Here is a 27046-nt window from a genome sequence, read left to right as displayed (position 1 = left end):
AAGTCCCAGTGAAAGCAGAACCTGCAGGCGTTGCTTTCCCCACATAGATATTGGTTCTGTAAATCCAGTCTTGCCTTGTAAAGTTAATGAGGCTCCTCCAAGCCTTTAAAACGACTACAATGTGGAATCCACATAACTAGGGAAGTAAATGGAGGTTAACTGTACCCTGGGCTTATTATACTTGCTATACTAATAGTCCCATAAAAACTTGGGCTAAGTAAATAGAGATATTAAACATTTTATTACATATATGCCAGGGCTACTGTGAAGTGGGCAGTACAGTTAGGTCACTGCAAAAAAGGTCCTTATGAAAAGGAAGGAAAAGGAATAATCCCAGAAATAAGATAAGGTAGGAGAAAAGCGCTAGCTGGACATTCAATAGCAGGCTAATTTAGGGGAGAGGAACAAGGAATCGGACAATGAAAAGACAGAGGGAGTGGGAGAAAGTGTGCTGTGGACCTTCTTTGTAATCCATAGTTAAAGGCACGTGTGTGTGTGTGTGTGTGTATGTGTGTCTCAAAAATATTTTTTAATGGAGTATATCATATCTACACTAAAGGACCCAAATCCTAAATGTACAACTCAATGCATCGTTCAAAAAGGTAAACCGCCTATGTACTTAGTACCACCCTCACAAAGATTCAGAACATTTCCATGACCCTAAAGGCTCTCTAATTTATTGCTTCCACAATTCACTACACTCTTCCCATATTCTGTAGGCATATTCTAACTTCTGTCTCCAGAGATTGCTTTTAGCAATATTTGAACTTTCATAAAAATAGAATTTTATGAAATGCATTCTTTTGTGTCTAGTTGTTGTTGTTGTTGTGTGTGTGTGTGCGTATTTTTTTTTACCTCAACCGTATATCTTTGAGACTTGTTCGTGCTGTTTTAAGTAGTTGTTTTAAGTAGTTGTCTTTTTTTTCATCACTCTATCATATTCTGTTTTATGAATATGCTAAACCTTATTCATTCTCGTGTCCATGGGCATTAGGGTTGGTTCTGATTTGAAGCTAATATGAATTTTGCTGCTACCTACCTTCTTGGATATGTCTTTTAAGACACAAGGTTACCCTTGAATAATCCGGGTTTGAAGGCCATTGATCTACTTATATGTGGATTATTTCAATAAATATAATAAATGTATTTTCTTTTTTCTATGATATTCTAAATAAAATTTTCTTTTCTCTAACTTAATTTATTGTAAGAATACAGTATATAACACATATAACATACATAATATGTGCTAATTGACTGTTTATGTTATTGATAAAGCTCTGGTCAACAATAGGCTATTAATAGGGAGGTTTTAGAGAGAGAACTCAGAAGACATAGTATGGATTGTATTACGAAGAGGGTGATCTTTCTAATTTTTCATATTAGTTGAGATTCATCCTCTTAGGTTCACAACTAAAACTCTGAAGTGTTTATTTGCACCGTTTCACTCGGTGGGAAATTGAATCTAATTTTTTATCTTTGCAGAACAAGACAGGCATATTCTCTATGTAGGCTTTCAGTAGCTACTTGCTGTTGGGTTTCTTTCTTTTTTAAATTTCTTCATTGATTGAGGTGTTACATATGTGCTGTTGAGTTTCAGTGTGCTCTGTCCTGTGTGCTTAGCTTAGGAGTCCAGGAATGCTCAGAGAGAACAGTGTGCACAGAATGCTGGGCTCTGCAGCTCTCTTTTCCCGGTGATCTTGGCCTCTCAAGTTCTGATTTCTTTACAGCCCTGCACTCCACTTTTGGATGTGACTTCTCTGTTCTTCATTGTACCTGCAGGAAATTGGCAAATGTCCCAAGAAGCAGCAGCAGAGAACTCAGGGTTCACTTTAATGCATTTCCTGTCTCTCTTGGAGCATAGTTTCTCCAATCCTGACTCTTTTGGCTCTTCTCTGGTGCTTCTGAGCAGCTTTTGTGTGTATCATATCCAGCTTTTACAGTTGTTCTCAGTGGAAATGTTAGTCTGATACCAGCTATTCTGAAAGCAGCTATCCTGATAACAGCCAACAGAAGTCTCCTTTCGTCTTTTATAAAAGGAAAACCAGTTATCCAGAATATTGGCCCTGTTACATTCCGACATATTGCAGAAATGTCTCCATAAAAGTGTCAAGAATAAAGGTGTATTGGGTATATTGTGCCTGTAAATGTTGTGAATTATTATTCAGTTATTTAATTATTTCATAGTAATTCTTGTCTCAGGAGATATACCAAAAAAATTATCTTTTTTTCCTCCTACTTTTATAATCCTCACCTGGGAATATTTGTCCATCGATTTTTAAAGAAAGTAGAAAGAGAGAAGGAGAGACACAGAGAGAAAAACATCAATGTGAGAGAGATACTTTTATTGGCTGCCTCTCACATACACTCCAACCATCCCCTGCAACCGAAGTACACAACTGGAATCAAACCAGGGACCCTTTAGTTTACTCTATCCACTGAGCCAAAAAAGCTAGAGCTAAAAAAAAAATTATCATTTTTATACTAAACCATGTTGTAAAAGGAGCGGCTAATGTTATGTATTTTTTCTCCCGCCTATATATTAACCAATAATGGATGTTACTACTCTTTTCTTGCTTGCTAACAATGAAAGGAGCAAGATAAAAATATGTTTGGACCCCTAGTAGTAACCAGATCCTATTTCTGTTATAATTATTGAATACCATGGAAATACAAAAATGGACCCAATCAATGGTTTCATCCATGTGAGCTCAAGTATTATGAGTCACTATCAGAACAGAAACCTCTGAGACCTTTCTCAACACAACCAAGAAGAAAGGAACAGAATAGGGAATTGATAGGTATCTACTCAGCCCACCAAAAGAGATCTCTTCTTACTGATGTACATTTTACTTTTAAAAATAAATGTCTCTTCTTGCTTCAATTGCATGTAACAAATTTCTCATTTTAGTTTTAGATAAAATTAAAAGATAAAAACAATAATTCTATGAGGTCTGGAAGGGAAAATATAGTTTACATGTAATTTAGGAGTCAGACAAGTAAAACTCACTGGCCAAATAGAACCTGTGACTCTAAATAAAGTTTTATGGAGTACAGTGACATTCATTTGTTTACATATTGTGTATGGCTGCTTCCACAATATAGCTACAGGAATGAGTAGTTCTGATAGAGACTGTGTAACAGCCTGCAAAGCAAAAAATACTTCCTATCAGGCCATTCACAAAGGACATTTACTGACCCATAAAATAAATATTAAAACTGGACCTTAATTACCTAGTTTAAAGATAAGAAAATGACACCCCAGGGAAATTGTGGAGACAGAATTCCAAGGAATAAGAGGAATAGTCAAACACCAAAGCACATTGCTCCAACACAGAAGAATCTGATCATCATGAACACTTTTCTGGCAAGTCAATCATTATTTAAAATCATTATTTTTAATGGGGTTGTCATGATGATTAATAAAATATTACCTGTCAAAGGCATAGGACGCTATTCAATAGAGTAAATGCTCAATAACTTCTTATTATTGCCTGTTTCTCAAAATCTTCTCACAGGAAACAACAGAAACATTTTAGGTAAAGAGGTAATAAAGCATTTTAACCAATGAACTTTGACTTAGAGATAATTCTCATCTATCATTCTATCTACAGATATCAAAAATCTTTACTTTCTAAGCTCCATTTTAAGATTCTTAATGACCATTGGACAAGCATTACATCCCTCACTCTTCAGATCTAGCAGGAAATGAGTTCTGTTGCAAAAGAAATTCTCTTAAAACATGTAAGTAGTTTTAAATATAATCTAATTATAATAAGTTAATAATTTCATCTTCATAGAATTTTACATCTCTAAGAAAACTGAGTAAACATTACAAAATTTCCTCCATGCATTCTGAAAATGTAAAAGCTGAAACCCAAAGATAATGAGTAAGTTTTTTCCCATAGATAATTAAGGAGCTGGGGTCATTACTGGAGTCATATGACACATGTGACATGATTCTTAGGCCATTACTTACTCTTCTGTCTCTGATTTTTCTATTATTAATGCAGCAAAATTTTCAAGATTTATTTTTCTCTTTGTTTTTGATAAAGTCATTTTTTGTGATTTTTTTTAACCAATTACCCTTGAGATTCATGAGGATTAGTGTTTAGAAGCATACAATTATGTTTTGATTGCTGTTTGTTTGTTTGAATCCAATAATGCTTTTAAGTCTTTCAAAATTCAAAATTTCCATTTCAATTGGCTTAGCTCTTAATTGACAACAATTATTCATTTGTATTCAGAGAAGCTAAAATAAGAGATGTAATTGAATTCTTCACTGTAATGACATGGCATTCGTTTGATTATTCCTAAGTATTTTTTTTCTCTTTTACATGGGATTCCTATAAGGGTGCTGTGAGGATTAATGATAAAATTTAGTACAGGGTAGTGAAGACTGAGGAGCAAATTACCATGCAAATATTAAATATTACTAGTTTAATGCTCAGATGCTTGATAACTGAATTAGTTTTATACAAGTTTCCCAACAAAATAAGGAAGCAAATTTATTCTTCTTGTGGGCCACTGGTTAACCACACTATTTTCCATGGTCACAGGGCACTGGCCTTACAGAATGGAACTTTCCATCTTGGAGACACATCCTTTTGTATCTAAGGGACCATAAGTAAGAGCTGTTTGTCAGGTTATGCATACCTACAAAGGTGCAGGTAAAACATACTACATTTAAATTGAGCAGAGTACAGTTTTACATTCTCGCCCTAAGAGTCTTTCCCACTATTTAGATAAGAGCACAAGACATAAATATCCAGCATGGGTTCTGGAGTCAGATAGCCTGGGTTCTAAGTCCAGCTACTACTTGCTTGATTAGTGGCAGTGGAGAAATCATTAATAGAGGGGCAATTTATCGCATGTATAAATTAGTAACTACCCAGGAGAGTTAATCATCAGGATTGAACAGGAAACATATGAAATGCACTTAGCCCATCCCTGACACATAATTATCACTCAGAAAATCTACACTAATAGAAGAGAAATATGCAAATTTACCATACCTCTGTGATACATGTCAGCCAATCAGAAATGAGTATGCAAAATAACCCAACAAAGATGGCAGTTTAACTTGCATACTCAGGCATAGAGTGACCCAGCAGGTGGAACACCTACTATGAGGGGGAGGGCCAAGGGTGGAGGGAGCTACAGGAGCAGCACTCCGGCTGGGAGTGAAGACTTGCAGGCTCCTGGGAAGCAGGGAGCGAATCCAGGAGAAGGAAGGCCTATTCTTAAATGAATCTTCATGCAACGGGCCTATAGTGTTAGTTATAATGATGATGGTTATTGTCATTGTTACTATTATTAATAAGTCCACCTTGGCCATTTCTTCTATTATGGAATCATACAGAGTAGAGAGACCTTTAGATTCAAGCACATGTTGATAAGCACATATGTAACATAGGGATAGACATTTGGTTGAACTGTAAACACAAAAATAATGAGACATCCTACCAAGACAAATCAACTTCATGTAAAAAAACCTTCTGTAATATTTGAGACAGACATTTAGTCTCAACATGAAAACCTCTAGTAATGAAAAAATTACAACTTCCTAACCCAGCATAATTTATGATTGGACAGAATTTATTTTAAGTTTTCAAACCCAGTTCATCTGAGTGGTTACAGCAACAGCAGCTATATAAAAAACAAAAACAAAAACAAAACAAAAAAAAAAACAGAAAGCAACAAGAACAAACAAATAAATAAATAGTAATCTGGTAGGCCTGAAGTTTATAATAATTTCAGTTATTATCACTATATTAAAAAACAAACAAACAAACAAACAAACAAAAAACCAACCCTAAATATAGTGATTGAGAGTAATATTTTTTTACTCAGTAAGTCTTGATTCGGGAATTAGGAAAAAACAACAGAAATGGCTTTTCTCTTCAGAATGTCTGGAAACTCAACTAAGAAGACTTAATGGCTGGAGGCAAGTAATGACTGCAGGCTTGAGTCATCTGAAAGTTCATTCACTGCTCACCAGCCACATGCGACTCTTTGGCCCCTTGAGTGTGGCACTTCCACAGAATACCATGGCCTGTGTGAGTCTATTTTGAATAAGTGGCTTTAGAAGAAGTTTAAATTTAAAAATGTGGCTCTCAAAAGAAATTTCAATCATTGTACTGTTGATACTTGGCTCTGCTGACTAATGAGTTTGCTGACCACTGGGCTAGAGAGATGAACTAATGACATTTACTTGATCAGACAGTCTTTTGGTACTGTGCATCCTTGGAAATTCTTCTTAAATCTTTCCTCCACTCTCCTTGTCCTAGTCTATTGAGGCTGCCATAATAAAATACTACAGACTGAGTAGCTTAAACAACAGAGGTTTATTTCTTATAGTTCTAAAGGTAGGAAAGGCTAAAATAAAAGACCAATAAGTTAGATTTCATCCTGAGGCCTCTTCTCTTAACGTGTAGACAGCTGCCATCTCACTGTACACCATGACTGCTTCTTTGTGTGTTCTTGGAGAAAGTGAGCCCTTTGTTGTCTCTTCTTATAAGGACACAATTTCTATTTCATCAGGGCCCCACTTCTAAAACCTTGTTTAACTTTAATCACTTCCTTAGAGGCCCATGTCCAAATACAGTCACAGTGGGAACTAGTTTGGAGGGACCCAAAGTTTCAGTCCATACATCCCTGAAACACTTGTTAGTTAAGACCAAAAATATTTGTAATGCAGACTTTTATGTTCAAACTTATCCTGTGTTACTGCCAGAAATACCTTCATTGATCCTAATTATTTCCTCCTGGCCTGGTCCTTCCCCAAAATTTGTTTCTTCCTGACTTTTGCTGATGTCATTGCTTTGGATATAGACAGGCCACCATCATTTATGCTTTTATTATGATTCACTAGATTTAAGTTTATCATTATCTACTTGTCACCTTTTCCTCATACCAAGGATTTTAATATTGTTAAGCAGAGAAGCTGAGCCATTTTTAACTATCAGAGCCTATATTGTATTTATGATTCACATAAAACACAACATTGTGGATGAATAAGGAATTAAAAGAAAAACTAAAAAAAGTGAAAATGCCTGAAATATAAAAATATAGAGGCTATAAGAGATTTTTCCTTTTATAAGCTTCATTATTAGGGTATTGTGTAATTCTTTTGTAAATATTGGAAACAGACTCTAGGAGATGAAAATATAACGATCAATTTTAAGATAGTTGAATGAGCCAGCTTGCTTGCTTGCTATTTAAATTAAAGTGATTCTATACTCTCATTTTAAAGTTTATTGCTAGTTAAAGTTCATTTTCTTTATGTTAAGTGAAGAACTTAACATTCTGGTCTCACTGCCTAGTATATTAATAAACACTAATGACCAGTAGTCTTAGAAATGCAAAAGGCATAAAATAATTAAATTCATGATGACCTTCTTCTTTGATTTGAATTTGTACTCAGCTTTGCTCTTTATCAAGGTTGCTCTCAAGTTTACAGGGGGATCTGGGTGAGGAATTTTGACCTTTAAGCAAACCACTATGCCTCTCAACATAGAAAAAAAAATCTTAATGCAAAACACTAATTTGAGAGATAAGATTTATAAGCCCTATCTTGGCTTGGCCAGGGATCTTTTTTATTTAGCATCTGTGTTTTGTTTGATTGTTACTTATGGGGTGGGGAGACATATCACCAATTTTAGTGATTATATAATATAAGGCTTTCTGAATTATTACTAACTTATTAAGCACCAGAGGATTCAGACCAGCAAAGGAAATGTGCACTTTGGAATAAGGTAGGAATGTTAAATCTCTAAGTGGAAATATAATTTGTAAATTAGACATAGTTCCCCCCCTTCTATATAAAAAGTTCTGCTTTTATCTTACCAAGACCAAATCCAGTTTCATTGGAGTTATTTTGACTGTACAAGGTCGAGTGTTGAAGACAATGAGGCATAATGAGGTTCATAGGAAAATAGTATGTGACCTGAAGGAACTTGCCACCTAGAACAAGGTTTAGTTAGGTCTAAATATAAAAGACAGGACATGGCAAATTTTGTAAAGACATAGCATCCATATTTCCCATGTAGGGAACTAAACAAAAATCTGGGGCCTGAGCTGAAAGAATGGTGAACTTTCAACATGACAAAATGCCAAAGGGAGCATCCCAGGTCGATGGAAGCACTCAAACATATAGCCCAGGCTAGGCCAGTGTCTGTATCTCCAAGGACTTTGCTGATTACTTCTAAAAACAAAGGTACTCACCAAAGGGCAGGCTAGTAAATACATAATTTCCAGTCCTAGATTTTTCATACATTTTATCTATGCCTGGTTCTCTCAGATAAAATATACTAACTAAAACAATTCACTTATTTATTTACATAAAGGAAATGCCCTTTAAATATCAATTCCCTATGTTTTCCCCTTTCACTGAAAGTAACATGCCCATAATAACTTAAATAAAGTCTCATATCCATTTGCCACCTTCTTTGCACAAGACTGGCTGAGGCTGGGAAAAGACATTTTTCAAATCCTTGGCTCCCCTATAGACACATGGTCTTGTTAGACAACCCATATTTTTTACTATATCTGTTGCCAATAAAAGGTTTTAATAAAATTACTTTTACAGTAAATTACATAAATAAAAAATACTCATATATACAGATGAGAGCAATATTGGCAAAATTATACTGTCCACACAGTGAAAAAATGTTTAAAAACATACATAAATTGGGGTGAGAGCTGGTAATGAGGATTTTACAATTGAAGATTCCTTAAGTTCTCACATATTAAAAATAGAAAACAACTTTTTGTTTTTTGTTTTTTAAAGTTTAAATAAAGTATCAAAAGGTTTAACAAAAAAAGAAAAATTTTAAAGCAAAATATGAGTTCTTGCATATGCAAACAAAAACTAAGCAGGATTGCAATATTAATAAGAGGCAATGCAGAATTCAAGGTAAAATGAGCTAAATAGAACAAAGAAGGTCATGTTTTATTGGTAAAATGTGAAATCTGCAATGATGATATGACTGTCATAAATCTTTTCATGTTAGCATAGCATTAAAATGTATTAAGTGAAAACTCTTGTAAAACAAAGAAAGCTGAGAGGATTGTAAGTGGGGGAGGGAGGTTTAGCACAACTCTTTTAATCTCAATCATTCAAACAGAACCAATATAAATACAGATAAAGAATACCACCCTGGCTGGTGTGGCTCAATTTGTTGAGCATCATCCCACATACCCAGAGGTCATGAGTTCAATTCCTGGTCAGGGCACATGCTCAGGTTGTGGGCTTGCTCCCCTGTAGAGGGTATGCAGAAAGCAGTCGATCAATGTTTCTGTCTCATCATTGATGTTTCTATTTTCCTTCCTCCTTTCCTATCTCTTAAACATCAATAAAAACATATTTTTAAAGAAGGAATCTAAATATATAAAAGGCTAAGTGACCAAACATACATCTGTCTGATCGTCTGACTGTCCGACCGACTGACCGACTGGTATATATGATGCACACTGACAATTTAAAAATAAACATCACCTCCCACATACGCGATATATATTAGCTCTTGCTGGTGCCAATCTAGACAGAGTAGGAATATTCCTTCCTGACCCGTTTTCAGACATGGCCAGTTGTATGTTGCTTTCTCTCAAGTTCAAAGAGTGTGTGACCTTAAAGTTAAAGTTGTAAATACTTCATCATAAAGGAAATTAGTCAAGCATTTGAAGTGTTTTTACTCTTTATTTGCTATACAGGGAGATATTAGAATAAGTTTAATCAATTTATCAGTCATTGTTTTTATAAATGTTTCTTAAATAATGTTTTTATTGTTTTTATAACATGTCTTTGTTGTTATATCATGTTGTTATTGTTTATTTATTACTCAATCTATATATTATTTTCATATACATTACAGTAATTTTCTTTCATCTCTGACTCTTCTATTATAAAGAAAGGGTTAATAGTGATATTAAAATATTTATTCTAGTATTCTAGACCTGGCTGGTTTGGCTCAGTGGATAGAGCATGGGGCAATGGATTGAAGGATTCCAGGTTCAATTATGGTCCAGGACACATGCCTGGGTTGTGGGCTCAGTCCCTGGTGGGGGGTGTGCAGAAGGCAGCCAATCAGTGATTCTCTCTCATCATTGATGTTTCTATCTCTCTCTCTCCCTTCCTCTATGAAATCAATAAAAAATATACATTTAAAAATACTTCTTCTAATTAATTAATTAGGTACCACTAGTACCTAAATAATATACTGAATGAGCTTATTTAATAATATCTAGTACAAATTAACTTTCATATCCTACTCACATAAAATGTATTATCTTACACATACCCATGGAATACTTAAAAACAAACAACTGCCTATGCATTAGGCACAAATGATTCACATAAAAAGAGATACAATACAATACCAGCCATATTTTTTTATCATAAAGCATAAATCAGAAATTGGTCAAAATTGAAAAACAATAACATCTGCTTAAATGATGTCACTCTCCTAAATTTGACCCCTTAGGCCTCATACAAAATCAGAACTATAAGTAATGAATACTTGGGATATTATTAAGAAAGGGCAAATAACCACATAAAACAAAATACATATGCTTGTTAGAAACTAGTGATATACATTGATCCTAAAACTGAAAATGCTGCTGAAAATATTATCTTTAATGCTTGTTACAACTCCAATATGGGATAAGCCAATTTGCATTTAATTTAAAGCAATGGCATTTCTGCATGTAATAACTTTAAAAACCTTCTAGTGAAACACCTAGTTTCTTGACTGTCAAAACAAGGCATTGAATTCTAGCTCTTATGCATAACTCCATACCATATCCCTAGTGGCTCAGTGTGCGTGTGTGTGTGTGTGTGTGTGTGTGTGTGTGTGTGTATTTTTATTGATTTCAGAGAGGAAAGGAGAAGGAGAGATAGAAACATCAATGATGAGTGAAAATCTTTAAATAGCTGCTTCCTGCATACCCCCTACTAGGATCAAGCCCACAAACGAGATATGTGCTCTGACTGAGAATTGAACCATGACCAGGTTCATAGGTCGATGCTCAACCACTGAGCAACAGCATTCAGGCTGGCTTACTGTATTTTTCTCAGAATAAACAGGAAGAGACTAGAAACAGGATTCTTTTTCTAGCCTCTATTCTTCCTTCATTACATCAAAATCAAGGTTCCCAGAAATGAATAGTTTCTTAAACCCTCAAAACCAGTCTGGTCATTCAGTGTCAAAACTAATTAGATGAGTAATTAAAAAAAATGGGTTTTAGCACTTATGGTATAAAAAACAAGAATAAAATACATATTATAATAATCAAATAAGCCAGTCAAGGATTGAGAAAACTCAGTAAATGTTTCAGTAAATCTCAAAAATGTATAAAAAACTGACTTGTGAGTTTATATTTATTGATTATATATATATAGGAAAGCCTAAGTGATTGAACAACCAAACGACCAGTCATCAGGACACTTTGACATGCACTGACCACCAAATGCTCAATGGACAGCATGGGCTCCCTCCTGTCTGGATTGGGCCTGTGAAGATCAGGTCAAAACCTGCTATCTGATATTCCCCCAGGGGTCCTGGAATATGAAAGGGCCCAGGCCAGGCTGAAGGGCCCACTGGTGCACAAATCTATGCACTGGAACTCTAGTATGCAATCATAGACAGGACTTAAAACAGAAATTTATGTGATAGTTGTTCTTATTCATAAAAAAAATAAGAACAAAATACTTGTTTTGGTTATTTTCATAAGTATGTGAGTTGCTTGACAGCAGAGAACCTTTTTGTCTTTTTCTTTATTTCTCTAGTGCCTGGGGAAGTATCTGGCATCTTATAGGAACTAAATAAATGATTGATTAATATGTAAAGTGAATACAAGATTTAAATCTTTACCTTTTGGGGATAAAATTTGAACAATGACTAGTGAAGCATAGGAGAGGAGTCACTTCTGTACACAGGTGAATCAGCAATTTCAAAATGGAATGCAGTGAGTCAAATTCCCTCCAGAACTTGGGCAGATAGAGATGAATATTCTTTTTTTTTTATCTGACAATGCTTCAATGACTATACAAAGACATGAAAAGAGTGTTCAGTCTAAGTGACAAGGTTCAATGTTTTGGCTTAGAAGTTTCTCATAAAAGGTTGCCATTCACTTTCAACTCATTGCTACTTCTCAGAGGAGCTGTGGGATTTATATTTAGCATCACTTTATGAATATTTGGATATAGTCAGCTGAGTATAGTGATGTGATCCTTTTGTGGTCTGTCCAATATGAGGTAGGTTTGGCAATGTTGGCCTCTGATTTGTCCCATTCCTTCTATTCATCATATAGATGCTTGTGTTCTCTTGATTGGAGAGGAAGGGATAAGACTCAACTTTGAATTATGAGTAAATATTGAATTATGAATAAGCCATCAGAAAGGTCATGTTATCAGACATGCTCTGATAAGATTGGGAGCCAAGCTTGAAGGTCCCTGCAGTGGCAGGAGGCAGGATAGTAAATGCAGAAGTTGCACAATTCTCTAAACAGGCCTCTACCAAGGTCCTCAGAGATGGAGTGAGTCCCATCCAAGTCAGATTTGGAAAACGATGCCCCAGTTATAATTCATTCAGAACTCAGGGAGCCAGCCTGTACCTGCTATTTTGATAAGCACAACTTTAGCAGTATAGCTGTATAGCTCACCTCCTACGAGTGCTCTTTCTCTCTCTTTCTCACTCTCTCTCCCCTAAATAACTTGCAATGAATTATACCAACTTCATGTCAATTATCCTTTGCATTACAATTTAAGCACTACACTATAGCCAATCTACCATAATAGTACTTACCTTTTTTTTTGAATCCTCACCTGGGGATATTTTTCCTATTGATTTTCAGAGAGAGTAGAACAGGGAAAGACAGAGAGAAATATTGACGTGAGAGAAATACATACATTGGTTGCACAAGCCTTGACCAGGGAGGAGTCTACAACTGAAGTATGTGCCCTTGACCAGAATCAAACCTGGGATCCTTTGGTCTGCAGGCTAACACTCTTTCCATTGAGCCAATCGTTGCAGGCGTCTTCAAACTACGGCCCGCGGGCCACATGCGGCCCGCAGAGGAGTCTGATCTGGCCCGCCAGGTTTTTTGGGCAGTGAGCGCAGCCGAGGTGTTACAGTAGGAATTAGTAGTTCATATAGTCCGGCCCTCCAGCTCTCTGAGGGACCGTGATCTGGCCCCCACTTTAAAAAGTTTGAGGACCCCTGGTAGGGCAATAGGACTTACCTTTAACACGTAGCAAAACATTAAGACATGTACAATTCCAGAAGAATCAAGATTGTCCTCTATCAATTTCTATTGTTTGTGGCCACGTGAGGTCATTCTCTTCAATGTGCAGGAACAAGAAATCACATTCTCTGTGACTTAGCAGCTATTTCAATCAAGCACTTAAGAACTATTCCAGGAAGAGAAAGTCAGTCACATTGACCGATACTCATTTGTCCTTCTAAGATGCAGTCCTTAATAGTTTGAATCATTAGCCATCCTGGCTGGTTCTGAGCCAGGTGGAATGACCTCAAGCGCCAGCATAACCATTTAGATTTCTGAGGATAAATGGGCATGTGTGATTCCCTATAATCACAGATCTCAAACCAATGATTATAATCAAGGAAAATATAATTACCATCAGACCAGGTCCTTTACTTCTGCTGGAGTATATAATCCAATGGGAGTCATTCAGGAAACCTTACATGGAACAAACAGAAATTGAGTTGACTATTGAATGTCAACTTCATTCTTTTTTTTCTAATTAAAATACATTTCATTTTCAAAATTGAACTATTGGTGTGTGTAGAATTTATTTACTTATTTATTTATTTTTCAATTACAGTTTATTTTGATTATTTTTAAAATTTTCTATTTTCTTTATTGGTTAACTTTATTTTTTTTCTTTATTGATTAAGGTATTAATATGTGTTCTTATTCCCCCATTTTCCCCATGCCTTCACTCATGCCCTCATTGTCGTCGCCCACCCACCCCCCACTCCCTGCTGTGTCTGTATCCATTGGTTAGGCTTATATGCATGTATACAAGTCCTTTGGTTGATCTCTCCCCTTTACCCCCATCCTCCCCTACCTTCCTTCTAAGGTTTGATGGCATTGATCAGACCTTCATTCTCTTTTCATTCTTTCTCCTCTCCTTCCTTCTCCTTTCTCATAAAGGTGCAGACACTGGCATTGAAAACACCCCATTCTGAACTTTTTATTTTGTAAGAGTTTAAGAAATACAAGTTTATCGCCTAGCCGAGATAGCTTGATGGTTAATCATCAACCTATGAACCAGGAGGTCAAGGTCCAATTCCCAATTAGGGCACATACTTGGGTTGAAGGCTTGATCTCCAGTGTGGGGCAAGCAAGAGGCAGCCAATTAGCAATTCTCTCTCATCATTGATGTTTCTTTCTCTCCTTCTCTAAATCAATAAAAATATATTTTAAAAATTAATATAAATTTATCACTTTAGTGCACTGAAATTCTCATTTTTCATTGCCAGATTAGCCCTTCAGATCAGTTTAAGGTTTATTTGAAACGTTTTATCTCACTGCAACCCAGTGTCATCCTTTTTTTTGTAGGCAGAACTCATAGAATTTGAGATCTATATTTGGCAATCTATTTTCTGCTATAAGGGTCATAAATTTTATGTCTTCTCCATACTAATATTTTGCACACATATTTTTTGAATATGTATCAGCATGTTTCTATGTCATATGTATATGTCACACAATGCTACTACAACAATGGTTCTGTACAGCTGGCTGCATTCACACATCACTGACATGCACACAAGGGAAAAATGAAATAGGAATGGCCAAGGCAAGACTTTACACTTCTTTAGGGGATACAATGGACAGTTAGAAAGCTAAGGAGACCATAAAGGAAAAGATTGATAGACATAATTTTAAGAGAAATTAAAAGTATTATACATTAAAAATAATAATTAAATGTGGAACTATAAACTGAAAAAAACATACAACATAAAACACAAGTAATCATCAAAATTGCTTAGAAATACTACAGATGTTTCAGAAATAGATATAGGCACTATTCTGATAATACACAATACACTACTGAAAGAAAAGATAAAAACCCATGTCTTCATTGCACTTACAGTCTACTAGAGGGTAGTAAACAAAGTGCATTTTAAAAATAAGTAAATTCTATGTTCCTCTCTTCTGACTGTGATCTGGGCATTTAAACTACACTACATGCTCAGAAAATACTCTAATTGTGTTTATATCACACACACAACACACACACATCAAAACACCATGATGTGGTATCTGATAAGGTAGCAGTGGAAAGTGCTAGCAAGGCAGCATCAGGTTTTTCAGAGACAGCCAGTCAATGTCATCACCAACCTGGGGGTCAGGAAGGAATGCACAATACAATTGCATTATTTGAAACTAGGCTGTTAACTTTTCAGAACTGGAAACATATGGCAGGAGAGGAGTGAAAAGATGGGTGAGTGTTATTTTGTTGGAGAGAAAGATAGTAAATTTCTACCTGGTTTCTTTTTGTTTTAAGACCCTAAACTATAGCAAATGATATGGGAGAAATAATAATCAGACCTATATTGTGTCATTTTTTAACTCCTTCAAAAAATTGTAAAATACAAATGGCACACATAGTTTAGTTATTAAGATCCTAAGGTTGGTGGATACATGAAAAAGATAGTGGTGTTTTGTTTGTTTGTTTGTGTGGTTTTTTGTTTGTTTGTTTTTGTTTTGTTTTTTGCCTCAATCTGTCCAGTTCAGAAGCTAAAACACACAGAACCTGGACCAAAGCTCTTTTGACCCACAGATGTTTGGTCATGCCATGCCAGCATATTACAAAGCCAGCACATCTGGAGGGTTATGAGAGGAGGCTGGCTGACGTTAGTTCACTGGAGATATCTCAAGGAAAAGGAGATGTAGGCAAGATCTGCCTCAGCCCCAATATATATATAAAAAAAAAATTGCAAGAAAGTAGGATCCAACTCTGTGATATTCCTAAGGTGGCAATATAAATCTTTTTCATAGAAACGATTGATCTGTATTTCAAAGGAAATTTTCTCTTAAAATCTGAGCAAAGTGCTTGAAGCTTTTCATAAGTACAGCATATGGAATATTAATACTCTTCCATCAACGCAGCATTTTACTCCAGTCAGATGCAGAAAAATCTCATTTTAGAGGAATCAGCCAATATTTTAAAGACAAGTAGATGATTTTTTGACATATTTAGGTGTATTCAATGCTCTCTCATCACTGCTAGGTGATATACTTAAATACTGGCATCTCTTTCTTAGGAATATCAGATTCGGTTCAAAAAGCCCTCTGGCAAAACTCAGGTTCAGAAATGCTCCAATTTTATTAACATTTATAACTACAATAATATTCAATTGGGGAAAGAAATATCATGATTCTACTTTCTGTCTGGTTAGCAGATAGTTTAAAAAAATTTATTGTTAAAAGTATTATGAATGTTCCCTTTTCTCCTCATTAACCCCTTCTAGCTCCCCCACCCACTGGCCTTCACCACCCTATTGACTGTGTCCATGGTTTATGCATATATACATACAAGTTCTTTAGTTTATTTCTTCCCACCTACAACCATCTTTCCTCTGAGATTCCACAGTCTGTTCTATGCTTCTATGTTTCTGGATCTATTTTGGTCATTAGATTCCACATATGAGTGAGGTCATGTGATACTTGTCTTTCTTTGATGGGCTTATTTCACTTAGCATAATACTCTCCAGGTCCCTCCATGTTGTAGCAGACATTTTTGAGGTAAAGAATCTAGGCTTCTCAAGGTATGCATGTTTCCTACCAAAGGCCACACTGAGATTTTTAGAGAAATATTTTTCAAACGGAAGGTGGATGCTGAGTGGCCCATATAGTCACCTATAACCCATTAAAGAACCATGAAACCAATTTTATGAATTATTTTGCTTTTTATTGAAAGCCAATGGAATATGTTGAAATGGAATAGAATAGAACAGATCAGAATTGCTTACATATAGATGTGTGTTTTGGGGGCGATGACACATGTTATATATGTCTGTGCTAGGGGAGATGACATATACATTTCTAATTGTACATTCAGGTGAAAATGCTTTTTAGAAGGTAATTGGCACAAGGAGAACAAGTTTACTTCTGGATACTCTAAGACAATGCTATCTTAAATGACAAGATTAAAATGCTAAGTAGGGCCCAGTTCCCACATTTAACCACTAAAGCATGGACAGAGTTGCCACATTCCAGGTCCTCTAAAGGTACTGAAGCTCCAAAAATGAGAAAGACTAACACTCTCTCCTTAGGGGTTAATTGAATCATAAAACCATGTTGACAATTCCCTGTATAAGTTGCATCTTTTTGGTCAAAATTTATTTGTAAATTATTAATCCTTACCTAATGCATAAATATAATAAGTATTTAATTACATAAATAGCTATTATGTATTTTTAATTTCATTTTTATTAAATTTATCAGAATGAGATTGGTTGATATGATCATGTAGGTGTGGGTTTCCATGTTACATGAGCTGTAGGCTGCACTGTGTGCTCACCACCCAAAGTCAAATCTTTTCCCATCACCATATATTAGGCCCTCTTCATCCTCCAACTCCTTCTCTCTGGTAACTACTAAAGTGATGTTTGTGTTCAAAAGTTCCAGTTTTGTATCCCACATATGAGTGAAGTCATATAGTTCTTAGTTTTTTATGACTGACTTAGAATGGATCAAACACCTAAATGTAGTTTTTTGTAAATGAGTAAACCAGTGCTCAGCAGTTAGGTGAATGGACTAAATTTATACAGTCAATAATAGGCAGATTCAGGAGTTGAACCTAGGTATTCTCGATCTAATTAGGGGCTCTTAATTCTGCATTGCCTGTTCTATAAGGTAGTCGAGAATATGGCCATCTCACATTATCATTTTAGCTCTGACTTAATTTCTTCATAAGGTATTCTTGCCTTCACTCCATTGTAAATGTCTTCCTGGAGACCTCTATCTCTGCTTGTCAAGATTATATTCATTCATAAAGGTTTTACCTCAGATATCAACAATTTAATACTTCAAAAACCCAAAAGTACTTTTAGAAAATCTTGACGGCCTGCATATAACCCCTGTCAATTAGCTTAATATCTCTAGAGGTGGAGAACAGATAGCAGTATTTCTTAAATATCCCAAGTGCTTCCAATGTGCTGCCAAAGTTGAGATCCACACCTTAAAATCTTTCTCATCATAATTTTTATCTTTGTCAACATTTATCCCTACTAGATTTCTTTATAGTAGGACTGCATTTTGCTCATTGAGTCATTTCCCTGTCCCATTCCTACAAAACATTATACCTTACATATTTTAGACATTCAGTAATAACTTTATTTTAATTTAATTTACTTTTAAATTTATTTTAATTAAAGTTGACATACAGTATAATATTAGTTTCAGGAATACACCATGGTAATTCACATTTATATACCTTATAAAGTGTTCAGCATAATAAGTGTAGTAAAGTAAAATTTTTCTTAATTGAGATGAATTGGATTCTCCAGAATGAGTAGGGAGAGGAAAGGAAGTGGATCTGAACTAATCCTCTATGAAATAACCCCCTCCCCCCCTGGAAAGGCAATTTGAATCTTTGGCCTGAAGTCCATTAAGCAAAATGTAATTCAATGATAAGTCTATCTTTTAAGACTACTTCATGATGTTTTCTGACTTATTCTTTCAGTTGAGAGATTTTAAACTTAATGCACACGTATTTAAATGTACCATTTAAAGTAATTACCAAAATACTACGGTATAATATCTCTCCTATATTAAAGACAGTATTATAATGGACTGAAACTATATAACTGTCATACTTTTATATTTCCAAGAAAGCCAGATGAGAACATTTTAATCTGATTTGCTTTATATATTTTTATTGCAATGGCTTTCTCTTGTTGGTACTGCAAAAATGTTCTCATACTGATACAGTTGTTATTAATACCACCCCAATCAGCAGCATCCTCTTCATCATTATCATCACTTCCTAGCTAAAAGATGTAGGATGCCATTATTGCTCACTTTGGCTATTGCAACAGCTTTCTACCTGATCACCTGCTCTTAGTCCATCCTCTTATCTTTCTTCTACTTTGCTTCCACTGATAATTCTTTCTGATACAGATTTACTGACCTTCACCCCCAGTTACAACACCTTCAATGGTTCCACTGACATGTTAGCACTTGACATTCAAATCCCTATCAAATATGAACTCTATGCAAAATGTAAGGTATTTTCTCACATAATGTATGCCCTTATACCTCACAGTCTATGAAAATTTAGTCACTCCCCCCCCCATATAACTGAAATATGTTCTGCTACACCCAATATCTACCTAAGAAAATCACATTAACTCTATTCATCAGAGAACTTTTGTATGGTGTATGTTGATCATATTTCTTTATCATTTCTCTGTTTTGTTTTGTTTGTTTTTTTTTCTAATTCAGGGTCATGAATGGAGAAAGAATGTCTCAGTTATCTATGGCAGTGGTTTTCAAACTTAAGGGTGCATTAGACTTACCCTGATAACTTGTTAAAACACACATTACTGGCCCACACCACAAGAGTGTCATATTCAATGGGTCTGTAAGTAGGGCCTGAAGAAGACACAGGTGATGTTCATGTTGCTGGTCCAGGGACCACACTTTGAGAACCACTATGTATGGGACTAAGGGTCTTAGGGAAAGATGGTAAGATTGTGAGGAAACTATGTCATTTCTAAGATGTCGTGTTACCTTTTGTATATGACAATCATCCTATAGTCTATGGACATGCTGAACCTTGGTGTTCATTTGTCCATCCCTGTATTTTTCCCTTCCAAGGGTGGAATAGGTTTCTTCACCCACCACCTTCTCTCCAGAGGCCATGATTGGGGATCATCTAAAAGGCTACCAACTGCTTTAAAAGAGGATCATTCGTACCAGTTCAGAGAATGAAATAAGAACTTAGTAATAAAAGTATATTTTTCAATATTTTCAACTCAAGATGATAAAAATATTAATGTTATGTCCTCCTTCATTTTTTAAAGTAGTGCTCACTTTCCTGTTTTTTTCCTTTTCCTTCTTTCTCTTGTTTTTACATTTTGATTTACAAGTTCAGCACCAGAGTTCCTCATTTCCTTTTCTAAGCACTTGTCAGTAGGAGACACTCATTAATGATTAAGATGACTCCTAGATCATGGTCTTAGGGTAAATAACAGGATTTCAATTCTAGGCATAGACATGTGAATAAACACACACACACACACACACACACACACAATCATTTAAAATCACCCTCAAAGAGAAGAACAGAGATATTCAAACTGGATGTCACCTGGAACCTTTCAGAATGGCTATCATGATGGTTCAACAAGCAGGGGTGGTTGGCAGAGATGTGGGGGAAGGAGATTGTTGGCAAGAGCGGGGATTGGTAAGGAGGACAGTGTGGACTTTCCTCAATTGGTTTAAAATGGAGCTCCCTTGTTACCCAGCAGTATTTTTATTTTAAAATTAAACATTTATAGATTCCAAATAAACTAACTGCAAACAGGGCTTTGACTTTGTATGTGGCTTCACACATTCATACATCAGGTTGAAAATTAAAATTTCCACTCAAAATTTAGGTATATTGTGTCCAAATAATAGATAAGCCATAGTAAAATCATGTCATCTGAATATTACTTTTCTGTTTTACACAAGTATAACTGTAATGAAAGGTTTTTTGGGAAATTAGAAAAAATGTCACCATTTGCTTTATATGTTTTCAGAAGTTGAATATTGGATTCTACTTCACCTCTTGTGGGCCATAGGCAATTATCATTTTGGAAAAATTATTAAACTTTGGACAAGAAGAGAAGGTTATGAGCTTTTCTAGGCTAAAGATCACATTTATTCTTCTATCTTCTAGAGTGTCTTGCACATAATAGGTGATTCATTTGGCGTGTGTGTGTGTGTGTGTGTGTGTGTGTGTGTGTGCATTTATTGAATAAACACTCAGAGATCTTGGGCAGCCAGGTTCTAGAAGGTTTTAAAAACATTACAGAATAATCATGGTCATAATAGAAATAAAAATTCTGGATTGAAAAGGTTATATTTGCACTGGTAGATGGAGGTGGGGATGTTATTACCACTCGGGGAAAACTGGCAGCAGTCAGCAGTGCTGAGAAGTTGGAGTGTCAGCAAAATGACCCATGCGCAGAGAGAATCCTAATTTTATCATTGCTCTGGGACTTGGCTGGCAAATGGAGATGTTATGAAGCCTCACTTCGAGAACACAGTGTCTCCACCCTGAGTGTGCCAGGCTAAGTACAATAATGTTCCCTTCCTTCCCAGGAAGAGGTCACTTTATGCTTTGGGCTCCAAGATAGGAACTGACACTAATGGGACAGATCTGGCTTCTTCTATATTTTCCCACTGCAGCTCAGTCCTACAGCAACATTGGTGGCTTAATTAACCCTCCATGCATCTCCAGGGAAACTTCCTTTTGCAGAGTTCCCAGTAAAGAGTCGAAATAGAAGCAACAGCAGTTCCACCCACTCTTTTGTGGTGGAAAATAAAAATCAAGTCCTCACCTCCACCTGCAAAAGTTGCTAGCAGGGCCAGAATGTCATTGTCTGGAAAAGATAATGGTTTCAGGGCGAAGTGGACAAGCTCTTTCTCGCATCCACTTCTTTTTGTTTCTCTTCTTTCCCCCAAATGATCGACAGCTCCATTAAACATTGCCTTGGCTAACCAGGAATACAAATGGTTTGTCACAGATATTGCTTATCTCAGAAGACACTAAACCTTTGTCTACCGGCAGTGATGCAGAGGAAGAGACTAAGAATCCCAGTCCTTTCCTCCCTGTGGGCACAGATACAGAATCCTGCTTCCTGTGGTGGAGATTGCTAGGTCCAGACGCTCAGACCTTTTCATGAGACATCATGCAAAAGGTGAAAACTATCACTTTGAATTGTTTGTGGGCTGTAATTTAAAGCCCTGTGTTCTTTTAATGATTTGAAAAGCATTTGCAGTGTCATGGCATATGAGAACACTGAAATCCCTAGAATGTTCCTAGAATTTTTTTTTCCAAATAATGCTCTGCTAGTATGTTACATTTTTCAGAATATAAAACCACATCTAAGCCCCTACTATATGCCAAGGAAACTGTTAATTATATAGATTATTTCCCTTCCCTTCCCTTCTTTTTCCTTTTCTCTTTCTCTCTAACCCTCCCTTCCTCCCTCCTTCTTTACTTCCCTTCCTCCCTCCTTCTCTCCTGCCTTTCCTTTCTCTTTCCCTCTCTCTTCTTTCTCTTTAAATTTTCATGACATCCTTTAAGTGTTATCTTTCATTCTCATCTCTCTCCAACCCCACTCTCCAACCACCATCACCCAGAATATAAAATTCAAAATAAGTTTGTGTCTGATTTGGCAACATTTGCCCCCTCAGTGCTTAAGATTCAGCCCAACTCTTAATAAGGAAGGAGTTTTGAACAAATGATTCCTATGTTATTAATAAGGAGCATGTAGGTGGTATCCTACACAAAGTCACAGAGCCACATGGAGCTGAATTCCCTCTTGGGCTTGGCAGGGCTTGCCTCAGCCTGGAGGAGGAAGATATTCCTTTCGGCAGTACTCGCAGACACCCCATGTGCTAGCTGCCCCCACACTGGAGACTCTGAGCTGAGTTCATCAGCTGTTTTCTAGCAAGAGCAGGGGAGCCAGTCCTGTCTGACTTCAGCCGTGTGCTCCCCATTATATCAGAAAGGAAACATGTATTCTTTAGCCAGTGGTCTGTCCTCAGTTCAGAGGTGTATAGTGGTGAGGGTGGGTAGCCTTCTTTCTGAAAAAAATGAATCAAAGCTTTGAAATCTTGCTTTACACACACACACACACACACACACACACACACACACACACACACACACCACTTTTTAGGAATTCACAAGAGGACTGAACCTGAAACAAAGATTAAGTAAGAATTCTTGGTTTAACCCAGGCAGCATGGCTCAGAGGTTGAGAGTTGACCTAGGAAGCAGGAGGTCATGGTTCAATTCCTGTTCAGGGCACATGCCTGGGTTGCTGGCTCGATCCCTGATGAGGGGCATTCAGGAGAGAGCTGATCAATGATTTTCTCTCATCATTGATGTATTCATCAGAACACACCTAGGTTCTAGGAACCCCACCTTTTATCTGAAAAGACATAGCCATGATGTCAGCATTCTGACAGTTAGTTCCAATCATAGACAACCCAGAAAAATTCATTAATCATAAAATAAAGGATATGCACCCAATTTTAGTATGTAAATTTAGCTTTAAATCTCAGCAGAAATTTTGTTTTTGAAAGTAAAATATATTTATAAATGGATTCTCTCTTAAGATTGACCATTATGCTTTTTATTTCTAGGAATGTAAATTAATATAATTGTAACAAACTTCTAACTCATTTATAACCCCAGACTCACTACCTTAAGACTTGACTTACTGACCTAATAATTGGTTGGAAGTACATCTAGCCAGGGGAACTACTTTTGAGTTAAAAGGAAAATAAGAATATTTGCTATAGAACATCTGTTACAAGTGGTAAAGAACATCACTTGGAAAATTGTTGCTTGCCAACCCATTGGAATTTTATGCAACATCTTTTTAAAACTAGTTGTACATCTGAAAAAAAATTATAGTGTAATCTTTTTGCTCAACTAATTTTTGTTTGACTCAAGATAAATGATAAATTTTATAGAGGCATTGCCTGGGTAGTTTCCAATGTAAAGACCACTTCCTGGACATTATTTAATTAATTTGTTTATATTAACACTAGAGACCCAGTGCACAAAATTTGTGCATAGGAGAGGGGTCCCTTAGCTTGACCTGCACCCTCTTCATTCCGGGACCCCTTGGACATCCCTCTCACAATCAAGTACTACTGGCTCCTAACCTCTCACCTGCCTGCCTGTCTGATTGTCCCTAACCACTTTGCATGTCTGCCTGTTTGGCCCTAACCACTCTGCCTGCCAGCCTTGTCACCCCTAACTGCTCACCTCTGCCAGCCTGGTTGCCCCTAACTGCCCTCCCTTGCCGGCCTGGTTGCCCCTAACCACCTCTGCCTCAGCCATTATGGCTTTGTCCGGAAGGATATCCAGAAGATGTCTGGACTAATTAACATTTTACAATTTTATTAGTATAGATGGCTCATGGGTTTTTCACCTGCTATTTAAGTCTCTTAGATGCAAAGTTGTAATGTAGACACATAAATGAAATGAGAATAAGGGCTTTATTGAAGGGTTTTCTACTAACAGCTATAATGATCATGTGTTCTTGCTCATTTGTTACCTAAACCCTGATTGCATTTCTACTCTGAGTCTTGACACAGTGACTTGTATATCAATTCATTCCTAATTTAAGCAGCAAAAATGAAGGCATTTTAAAAATAAAAATCTGTGTTTAGTTCTTGAATAAAAAACACCATAATTGTAATTAGGGACAAAAGCTGCTGTTGTTTTCTTATTACAGTGATAGATAAATACTGTAACTACATTGTTGGCTTATAAATGAAGTATAATAAGCTCTCTCAGTAGAAGATGATTCTCTTTTAGATACAAATACATTTTTCCCTGTAAAACCAGTCATTTAGTTGTTATTAATTTCTTAATTATTTATTATGCAAACAATGCTCTGTGAGATAAAAGCTTCACATTACCCTGAATTCTTCAGTTCAAACAAACTCTCACTCTTCACCAATGCATAACAAGGGTAACAGAAATCTATCTAAATTACATAGAGTGTTGAAGACAAGCATAGAAGGAAATTGATTGGAAATAGCTGTTGGGACTATTTCATCTCATTTTTTTCTTTGTTAATGTTCTGATTGTTCATTGGCTGATTTGTAGGGTAGAGTGGTAACTTACCTATACAAAGATAAAATAATCATAAGAACAATCTTCTCTGAATTATGTCTAATTTCAAAGTGATATCCAAACAGTTGGTTCAATCACTGGTGTGTGGAGACTGTACCTCAACCAGTTTTGTATTTCTTGGGTTGAGATATCTTTTCCTCTAACAGGCCCTTGAGACTATCATGGGGTTATTGATTTGATTTTCAGTTTGCTTTTACAGCTAGATTCCTTATGCTAAAAAATAAATAAAAAAGAAAAAAGGAAAAGAAAAGAAAGAAAGAGAGAAAGAAAGAAAGAAAAAAGAAAGAAAAAGAGGAGGAAGAGGAGGAGAAGCTGAATTCTGTGCCCCTTAGTAATTCGATTCTTTGTGTTTGCAATTGAGGACAGGGGAGTACTTTGGAATGCATTTCCAGTGGGTCGATATTTATTGCTTCTACAATATAAGGTAAAAGCTGATTGCAATTAAGCTATAGAATGCTAGACTCTCCCAAAATTCTGGTATATGAGGACCTGGAAGGAAAAAGGAGTAAAGGTGCAACCCCACATCTTAAGGTTTCTCTATAGAGATCAAGTGGGGGCTCTTAGAAAACACATAGGGACCATTGCCTCTTCTTCCTCCAATTTGTGCATCCGCTGTAGCCACATTCACAGAACCACAGCTTTCTGGGCAATATGTAGCACATGCATCATTCCAGGTGGCACATGACTTCAGCAAAAAATTATGGCTGCAAAGAGGAAATTCTGAACACTCCTGCATCTGGAAAGCTGTTTAGCATGGCATTAATTGATCTGAGCACCAGAGGTTCAATCAGATTCACTCTTCTTATTGCATGCCAGAAGGCAGAGCCCACCCAGAGCCTCCCAGCCCACAGCTGTTTCACACACTGCTTTTCTGCTTCTGAGTGCAGAGGTGGGGCCATCTGCACTGTTTGAGGTTTTCTTGTGGGCATATCCTGTGCCCTGCTACAGGCTTTTTAATTAACTAAATCCTAGCTGAAGAAATGTTCAGCTATTGAAGCAAGAGAGCAGAAAAAAAAATAAATCAAGAAAGTGCACATTTTATTAGTACTATTGGAGAACTCATATTCTGCAACAATATCTTGGACGCAGGCCCAATATTTTGAACCGCCACTAGAGAATAAGATAAATTGCAAAAAGATAAAAACATTTAGGCTGTATTAAGAAGGAGTGCAAATCATCATAGTTATGCAAAGTCGACTGAGCATTATGCCATAGGGCTTTACCCATAAAACATAAGTGGTTGATAATTACCATAAAGGTAAATGCATTAGCTAAAATAACATGCCCTGGTAAGTGTAATGCACCACACAATTTACTTTGGACTCTGCTGGAGGTGTTTTCTAAATACCCCCATTAAAATAATTGTCTCCACATATGATGTATATTTATGTAAGTACAAACCTGTGCATATAATGGCATAATTAAAACCTACACCCACATATAAGTACCTTAGAAGAATTTCATCATTCTCTTTCTTTTTAAAAATATGTCTTTATTGATTTTAGAAAGAGGAGGGGAGAGAGAGGAAGTAACACCGATGAGAGAGAAACATTACTCATCTATCGCCTGCATGTCCCTGTTGGAGATGGAGCCTCTTGGTGTGCATTGGACATGCTCGATCCACTGAGCCATACTGCTGGGCATAATTCTCTTTCTTAATACATTTGCCAGTGCCTTGTCCTGAGATTCTCCTTCAAAATATTCTCTCCCTGCTCCCACACCTGTAGGTTCTACTCTCCCTGCTTTTCTGTGATTTTTTTTTGTAATTATATAGATGAAAATTCTATTGTTTAGCCTTTCATTTTCTTTATTTCTTATTTAAGTATAGTTGGTATACAATATTATGCTGATTATATTAGTTTTAGGTGTACAGTATAGTGATTTATACCTTGCCAAGCGATCATCCCACCTTGCAAACTTGTCAATGTCTTTAACTACAATCTCCTTCACCTTTTCACCTGTCCTTTACCCTTTCCGTTCTGGTAATCATCCCTTTGGCCTCTGTTTCTATGAGTTTGCTTTGTTTTTTGTATGTTTTTTTTTCATTTGTTTCCTTTTTTTAGAGTTTATATGTAGGTGAAACCTCATGGCATTTGCCTATCTCTGCTTGACATATTTCACTTAGCATAATGCCCTCTA

The 27046-nt window shown here is 36.3% G+C and overlaps 1 protein-coding gene across 3 annotated transcripts in view; it reads left to right on the top strand.

Annotated features, from left to right (window-relative positions):
* Positions 1-27046, top strand: part of SYT4 (synaptotagmin 4) — a 234883-nt gene that overhangs the window by 172919 nt on the left and 34918 nt on the right. The window contains exon 5 of one of the 3 annotated variants that reach the window (XM_045574429.1): positions 3612-3741. The exons of the other annotated variants lie outside the window; for them this stretch is intronic. The gene's annotated coding sequence lies outside the window, so the exon portion shown is untranslated. The remainder of the gene's footprint in view (positions 1-3611; positions 3742-27046) is intronic. 3 annotated transcript variants of the gene reach the window in all.

Source organism: Pipistrellus kuhlii, unplaced genomic scaffold (assembly GCF_014108245.1).
Source record: "Pipistrellus kuhlii isolate mPipKuh1 unplaced genomic scaffold, mPipKuh1.p scaffold_m20_p_6, whole genome shotgun sequence".
Classification (NCBI taxonomy): Eukaryota; Metazoa; Chordata; class Mammalia; order Chiroptera; family Vespertilionidae; genus Pipistrellus; species Pipistrellus kuhlii.
This window is presented reverse-complemented; position numbering and strand designations above follow the sequence as displayed.